The following is a 7889-nucleotide window of genomic DNA, read 5'->3' as shown; positions in this document are numbered from 1 at the left end:
CCCACGTCAGTCATTCTCACCGTAATGCTCTCTGACTATATGCACCGCCCTACCCTGATCTTGCATTTGCTTACACTCCTCCACCCAGCCCTCATGGCTCTCCAATGTCATTACAATCTCAAGGCTTTCTCTGAGCTCTGCTACACCTGCAGACCCGAGAATCTTTCTCACAGAATCTGGCAGAAACCGAAAAGCCTGTAATATTTACTGTAATATTCTAGAGAATCTGAAATATTCCATCAAGACACAAAGGAGTGTCCAAGCTTTCTATTTAATATTCTCAACAGATCCACCCTGTAATGGCCTGAAGCTACCAATAGGCATCCCATAAAGTGAAGGGTAAAGAAATCATAGGCGCATCTCTTGAGTTTCGGAAAGCTCAAGGTAAAATCTGCCTAAAGATTTGCTCAAAGGCCTGTGGATTTAAAACATGAAGGTCTGACATGAGGACTGAAATGAGAGAATAACAGGAGGAGTGGTGTGCTCTGGAGTGGAGTGAGTGAGTCAGAGTGAGTCAGAGTCACAGGCTCTCGGTGCTAAAGTTAGTCTTGTAGTGGGGTTTCCTCAACTGTCTATGGCGATTTTCCATAACAGAAACAGTGCTCACAATTATGCATAAAACAGATTTTTGTTTACAGGGCCAAAACTATGGGCACACACTGTAGTAAACTTGGTAACGTTTTATTTCTATGTTCCACTTCAGACATTGTACTAACTAACTAAAAACTTTGCACCTACATAAGTTTGTCACACAATTTGTCCAACAATGTCTAACATTACATGCATCACAGGAGAATTTTGCAATTGTTGCCATTCTGAACAAACAACAAATATAATTTTCACTATTTTGTTTTTTTGTATTTTGATCATATTCTGTCCGGGAAATTATGGTGAAGGAAATTACTTCAAACATGCAAAGGTTTAAATATATACAGTGGATTTGATTAAAACATTTGATTAAAATGACTCCTTTGTTTTGTTAAGGCTAATATTGTTAAATCGCTCCCAGCATGTCTAAGAAAGTACACTTCCTCAAGTCTTACCCTGAATGGTGTTCCACAGGGATGTGTGCTGAGTCCCCTGTTATATGCACTCTTCACCCATGACTGCCTACCTGCCCATGTAACAAACACCATTGTAAAATTTGCAGATGATATAACAATAATTGGCTTGATCACGAACAATGATGAGCATACAGGGACGAACTACAAAATCTGACTGCATGGGGTTCCAACAATAATCTCATTCTTAAAATCAAGAAGACAAAGGAGATAGTGGTGGATTTTAGTAAGACAAGGACAATTGATTGGAGTCCTGTGTTCATAAATGGAGTGGCTGTGGAAAGAGTGACCTCTTTTAAATTCTTGGGGTTGAATATTATAATACCGGAGTTGGATTTTTATTGGACTACACACACCTCCACTGTCATTGGAAAGGCACAGCTACGTTTTTAATTTTAATTTTAATTTTCTTTCTTTACATGATGAGATGATTAAAGAAAGCAAGATTGCCTCAGAAACATCTTGTGAACTTCTTTCGATGTGCAGGGGAGAGTGTACTGACATATTGCATTACATCCTGGTATGGTACTTGTACAAGAGAGGAACAGATGACTCTGCAACGAGTTGCCAAAGTGGCACAAAATATCATCGGCACACAGTTACCTTCAGTTGAGGACATGTATTTGTCCAGATGCTCTAAGCAGAACCTCCAAATTGATTAGATATCCAACTCACCCTGCATATGCACTATGATCTCCTCCCTTCGGGTAGGACAACAGGACCATTTACTCTCGTACCACTTTTTTTGCTAGAGCTACAACTATCAAACACTTCCTGACTGGTTTCTATTAAATTCGTAATTACACTACACACTTTAAAGGGCTAGTTCACCAAAAAATGTGAAATTCTGTCATTAATTACACCTCATGTCGTTCCAAACCCCCCATGCCATAGACTCTAACATAATTGTCACTTTCAAGGCCCAGAAAGGTAGTTAAGACATCATTGAAATAGTGACTACAGTGGGTTAACCTCAATGCTCGTGTGAACTGTTTTTTTTTATCTAGATTTTAAAATGGTACTGTTGAATACAGAGGTAAGTTGACATAGTTACATATTTTATTGTAATAACATTATGTAAAAGCTATAACCCTAAACCATACCACAACCTAAACCCATTGTAAGTACCGTACATGTTAATTAATATTACTCAGTACCAATTTGTGTAATTACACAGTAACAACATCACCTTAAACTAAAGGTGAGAGAATAAACAAAGAAACTTTGTATCCCTTATTTATTAATATTTAAATGTTGAAATACAGCTCGACTGTGCAGAACCACAAAACAAAACCACTACCCTGAAGTGTTACTAAGACCAGTTTTAGACTCTCTGTAACTTATCTTTATAACATCCTGTTTAAGGAAACTGTAACATGTGTCTCTTGAAGCTGGTACTGCAATGATACAAACTCTTTACACTAACCACAGGCACAAACAGACGTTTCCATTGACAACAATAGAGGGTGTAAACAGAGCGGTTGCAGCATATTAATCAAAGTAAACCTACAGGTATAACTGCACGTTTATATGCTACATTACAGTATTGTGCACATTGAATCAATGAATAGCAGACTTTTGTATTTTGTAATCATATTTGGTTAGGTTACACTTTATTTTAAGGTGTCTGTGTTACAGTGTAATAATACATTTAAGTACTGAGTAATAATTATTAACAACAGGTGCTTACTTTAGGGTTAGGTTAAGGATTAGGGTTTGGTTTAGGGTTAGTTGCATGTAATTATGCATAGTTGATAGTTATATGTATATGTAACAAGGACACTTTACCTTTGGTTACACTTAAATGTAAGATGTCCTTGTTACTGTTACAATTTGCTGGTCAGTAAACATGACGATAGAGAATTCGATATGAAGGCTTCAGATGCCAAGACCTCTAAGTCCGTCTGACATTTTTTTATTTTTTTATCAGGCTATGTTTATGTTTATGTTTAGGTTCAGTAATTTCACTAAAGGTTATTAGTCAGTTATTGAATGCCTTCATTTAAAAAATGTCACTTTAGTCGATTAATTGGTAGCCTATTTAAACTTTTGCTGCAAAACAAGTCCATGTTAGCTTTTTTTGCAAAAACTTCTAAGTCCAACTTTATGGACAACAAATAAACAGTTGCAAAATCACTAAAGATGCAACTGGAAATATTGCAAATGATGAAAGCAGAATTCAGAATGTAACATTGAAGAACCTGACGTGTCGTAGCTGTTCTTTAATGCAGGTTATGTCCGTTTCTGTCAGAGTTACAGCAGTAAACAAAACATTGTTGTGTTTTCATGCTACTCACAGATCCTGTCATTATTGCCACTGTAACTATTTTATTGACACGCATGCCATCATTCATCTTGAAATCATATGATCCGATTTGCATCTTCTGATTGGTTCTGTGGACTTAGAGGCTTTTGCTGACAAAGGTTAGTGGCATTTAGCGGTTTACCAACAAACGGAATTTCTGAACGGACTGACGCTGGGATTTAGCGGCTTTGAAGCGAAAGCATTTGATGAACGTATACTATTTGCAGAGAGCATTCCATCAATATCATTATCTCTTTTTTGACAGAGACAAGCAAAACAATGAGGAGAACTAAGGGCTTAAGAAGGAGTGGTAATGAGGAAACAAAATAGTAACTTAGGGAACAAACTAGCACAAACTGCAGCTGTGTTCGAAATCGCCCGCTATACCCTTCCCCATTCCCTACATTACTCCACTAATATAGTTCACTGAAGGAGTGAATGAAAACAAGTGAGTTCAGACACTCAGCGCTGGAAGAGCTGTCGCTTTTGTTGCTTGCTTGCTGTTTAATTTGAAACCATTTGAAACGTAGCAAACTGGCAGATCCAGTAGTAATGAGATTTATATTGAACTCTGTCATGGAAACTAGCATGTTAGCACAATTAGCACCTGAATTAAACCATTTAAGAATTAATAAAACATTTATTTATACCTGTACGATATTGCGCAAATTACTACAGTAAGTATATGAAACATAACACTGTAAAGTATTACCTAATATTTTAATAATATATATATTTTAATTTAAAATATATATATTTAAATATTTTTTAGTACAAATGCTATGATAGAAATAGAAATCATGCAGAATTTCACATGTCCTTAATGTTGCTGTACTTTTTCCCCTGTGGTATTATGTTTTTCAAGTTAGGTATTGTAAGTTCCAGTATTGTGACACATAATGTGAATTAACCTTTTTTTTCATGAGTAGCTCTCCTATTCGTATACAGTAAATATGAATAATCTATACAGATATTAGTGAAAGACACCCGTTCTTTTTATTTCCAGATTTAAATTAGATTTTTAATCCCAGATTTTAAAAGTGTCTTCAAACTTTTGGACTTGAAAATGGCAAAATCAGATTTGTCTGTATCTGTCCTGTTTTTTGCCACTTTTCACATGGCTGTTTGGCAGAGGAATGCGTGCACCTGCATGGACCGGACCCTCTCATGACTAAACACTGGGGGAGGGGAGGGCTGCAAAATCCCTAAGCCCCTCACCGCAACCTCAGCATTTTCTGCTATTGTCTGCCCTTTAAACACACTCGCCCTTCATACAAGATCACGCACACACAGAAGTACATACCTGTACACATGCTTGCACACATGTGTATGTATACACTAAGACATTGACACACACACACACACACACACCTCCTGAAGTGATCAGTAACACACTCCAGTTGTCAGAACTTACACAAACCCCTTTCACGCACATATTCACAAATACAAAACTGTGCTCCGGTGCTGCACATGCAACAAAAGACAGGGATATAATGCTATTGTCTTCAGACCAGAGGAGTGTGAGCAGAGCGTGCCATCAGGAATGTGGATGAATCAGGCTTTATATACGATTATCCAACAATTCCAAACAAAGTGATGGATGCTATTTCAAAATAATCAAAAATCTTGTTAGATGTACCAGTTTCAGGTCATCATTATATCACAAACCGGCCTGTGAAGCGACTAAATGTCCAATTTCATAAAAGCTTTCGAAAGGATTGGATGTGAATCCCTGAAGAAAACGTTTATTCTCTCTGCAACGCTACATTTGTTCCTGGGCCGATGGAAATTTACCCTGGCTCCCTTTCCAAACCTTGCAGTGCTCCCCTCCAAAAAAAACGGCCACTGCTGGATTTGATAGTATTGTCCATCTCATGTAAAAGATATTTTAGCTCAAATACAAGACAGCAATGACCCCTCCTATATCAATCCTAATAAATAATGGTTAACCTGTAGAGTTTTCAAGTGCTCTGTGTCCTTGTGAATGTGGATCTCAGAGAGATTTGGGAGCAACACATGTGCGGAATGGCCAACAGATGCTCCAGCACTTTCATTTCCTGTTGCTGATTCCTGGATCTTACGGAACAGCCATACTAATGCCACCAGACTTCACGGCATAGCCAAACTAATGCCACGATTCACTCACACGACCGCCATTTGAACATGTGTGAACAGATAATACGCTGTAATCAGTTCTGAATAGAAATGGAAAATTACTGTGACTGTAAAATTTTATTTTTAACAAGTTCACTAGTATAGGAAGCCTAATTTATGTGGTATTTTGTCAACAAAACAAGAATGTACTCATAAAACATCTTTGAAGAATTGAACTATCATAATGCATTGCAATAGCAACTTTATATAGCACAATTAAAACAACACAAGTTTACCAATGTGCGTTACAGTATCACACAATAAAAATAAGCATCACACAAGCAACACCTAATAAAATTGTCACTGATTAAAAGCTATTGAACACAGATGTGTTTTGAGTTGTACTTTAAAATGTTGTACAGTAGCAGCGTTTTTAATATGTTTAGGCAAACTGTTCCAAAGTTTAGACGCTGATACAGCAAAGGCGAGATCTCCTTTTTGACTCAGATGTGTCATAGGAATGCAGTCTGTTTACGAAAAAGCAAACCTTATAATTAAATGTAAACAGTTCTCAAAAGGGCTGCTCAAATGTTGATTTTTGTGGTTTGTTTTGATGCTAATCTGAGAGACACAAGACCTGTGATCCTATCTGTTTTCTTGTACTTCTAGAACAATTGTATGTCTATTTTGAAGTACGTGCAACAATGGCCTAATTGTGATCATATGAAGTCACATAACCAAAATGTCTTGGGCATTTAAAACCACATCAGATTCATTCTGTTTCCTGACTATTAATAGAAATTACAAAGTAAAAAAATAAACATGCTCATACACTGGTCCCAAAAAGCGAACGGCATTGCATTTGATGCAAGATATCAACATCTACCTAAGGCCTAAGGTCACTTTAGTGGATGTATGAAGTAGGATACAAGTGCACAGGTTTTTCATGAATATGTCAATTAGCCCCGCCTCCACTCACTCACACCAGCTCAGAGATCAACTTTACTCAAGTTATGGCAGTAAAGTGGTATCGCTCTTTACAACGTTGAACACATAACGGTAATTAATATGTTTAGCATGTTGCTTATGACTACGTTATCAAACAGCTAATAATGTGTTGTAATTGTAATTTACACATGGTTTGTCTTAAAGCAAATCGAAAACACCACATAGACAAATAAACAAAATTAAAAACTTAAAAAAAACTTTTTTACTTTAAAGGTAGTCAACTTCAGAATGGCTAGCAATTTGAAATCATAAAATCCCACCCCCTCCCTTCAGAGCGTCTTCAAAGTCAGGCCTCCTCCAAAACACATTCATCGCACAGCCAGAGAAGAGTCTGCAAAGTGTCACGAGAGATGGCGTTAAATTCTCATGTCTCAAAGCACATAACATTACAACTAGATAGTAAAGTTTGTAGACAAACGTCGATGTTGGCTTGTGAAACCTTAAAAGTTTTAAGGTTTTAAGTTGAACATTTTTAGGATAGTTAAAGTTATTTTAAAGTTGTTCAAATGTGACCCTGGACCACAAAACCAGTCACATGGGAAACAATTTTTAAATGGAGATTTATGCATCATATGAAAGCTGAATAAATAAGTTGTTTCCTGTCCATTGTTAGGCTAGTGCAGTATTTGGCCGAGATACAACTATTTGAAAATCTGGAATCTGAGGGTGCAAAACAATCGAAACATTGAGAAAATCGCCTTTAAAGTTGTCCATTTATCCAGCGATTGTGCTGCATTCACTCACAAAAATAAATGTTTTATATATTTACGGTAGGAAATTTACAAAATATCTTCATGGAACATGATCTTTACCTAACATCCTCATGATTTTTGGCATAAAAGAAAAATCGATAATTTTGACCCATAATGTATTGTTGGCTATTGCCAAAAGTTTACCTGTGCGACTTGTGACTGGTTTTGTGATCTAGGGTCACAAATATTTAATTTCGGCGTTGATAGTGTAGAACGTCATGGGTTATCATCTCATAATTACAGTAATTACAACATGTCGTGAACGCAGCATGAGCTTGGTTCAGGAGGAACTGTAAAAGATGTCTGCTGTTTGTTTGCGGTGCTCTGTGACTGTCTGTCTACTGCTGCGTCCCAGTTCAGAGGCTGCATTCTTCGAAAGCCACATTTGAAGGCCAATTGCGTCACAGCGGTGCGACGAAGGCTGTCCCAATTCGAAAGCTCCTTCAAACGCAGCCTCCAAATGCGTCCTTTAGTTCCTGTGCAATGAAGGATACAACAGATGGATCCTTTGCGGCCTTGCGTACCCCATAATTCATTGCGAGCCAGTGATGACAGGATACATTTTTTTAGATACATTGTGGGATTACACTTTTAAACGCAAGTATTGAGTTTTGGCTTACATTTCTAATGATAGAAATGTTCGAAGAAAAAATACCTTTAAACCTTTCA

The sequence above is a fragment of the Phoxinus phoxinus genome, assembly GCF_949152265.1.
Source record: "Phoxinus phoxinus genome assembly, chromosome: 11".
NCBI classification, from domain to species: Eukaryota; Metazoa; Chordata; class Actinopteri; order Cypriniformes; family Leuciscidae; genus Phoxinus; species Phoxinus phoxinus.
The sequence above is the reverse complement of the archived record's forward strand: the minus strand, read 5'-3'. Positions refer to the sequence as shown.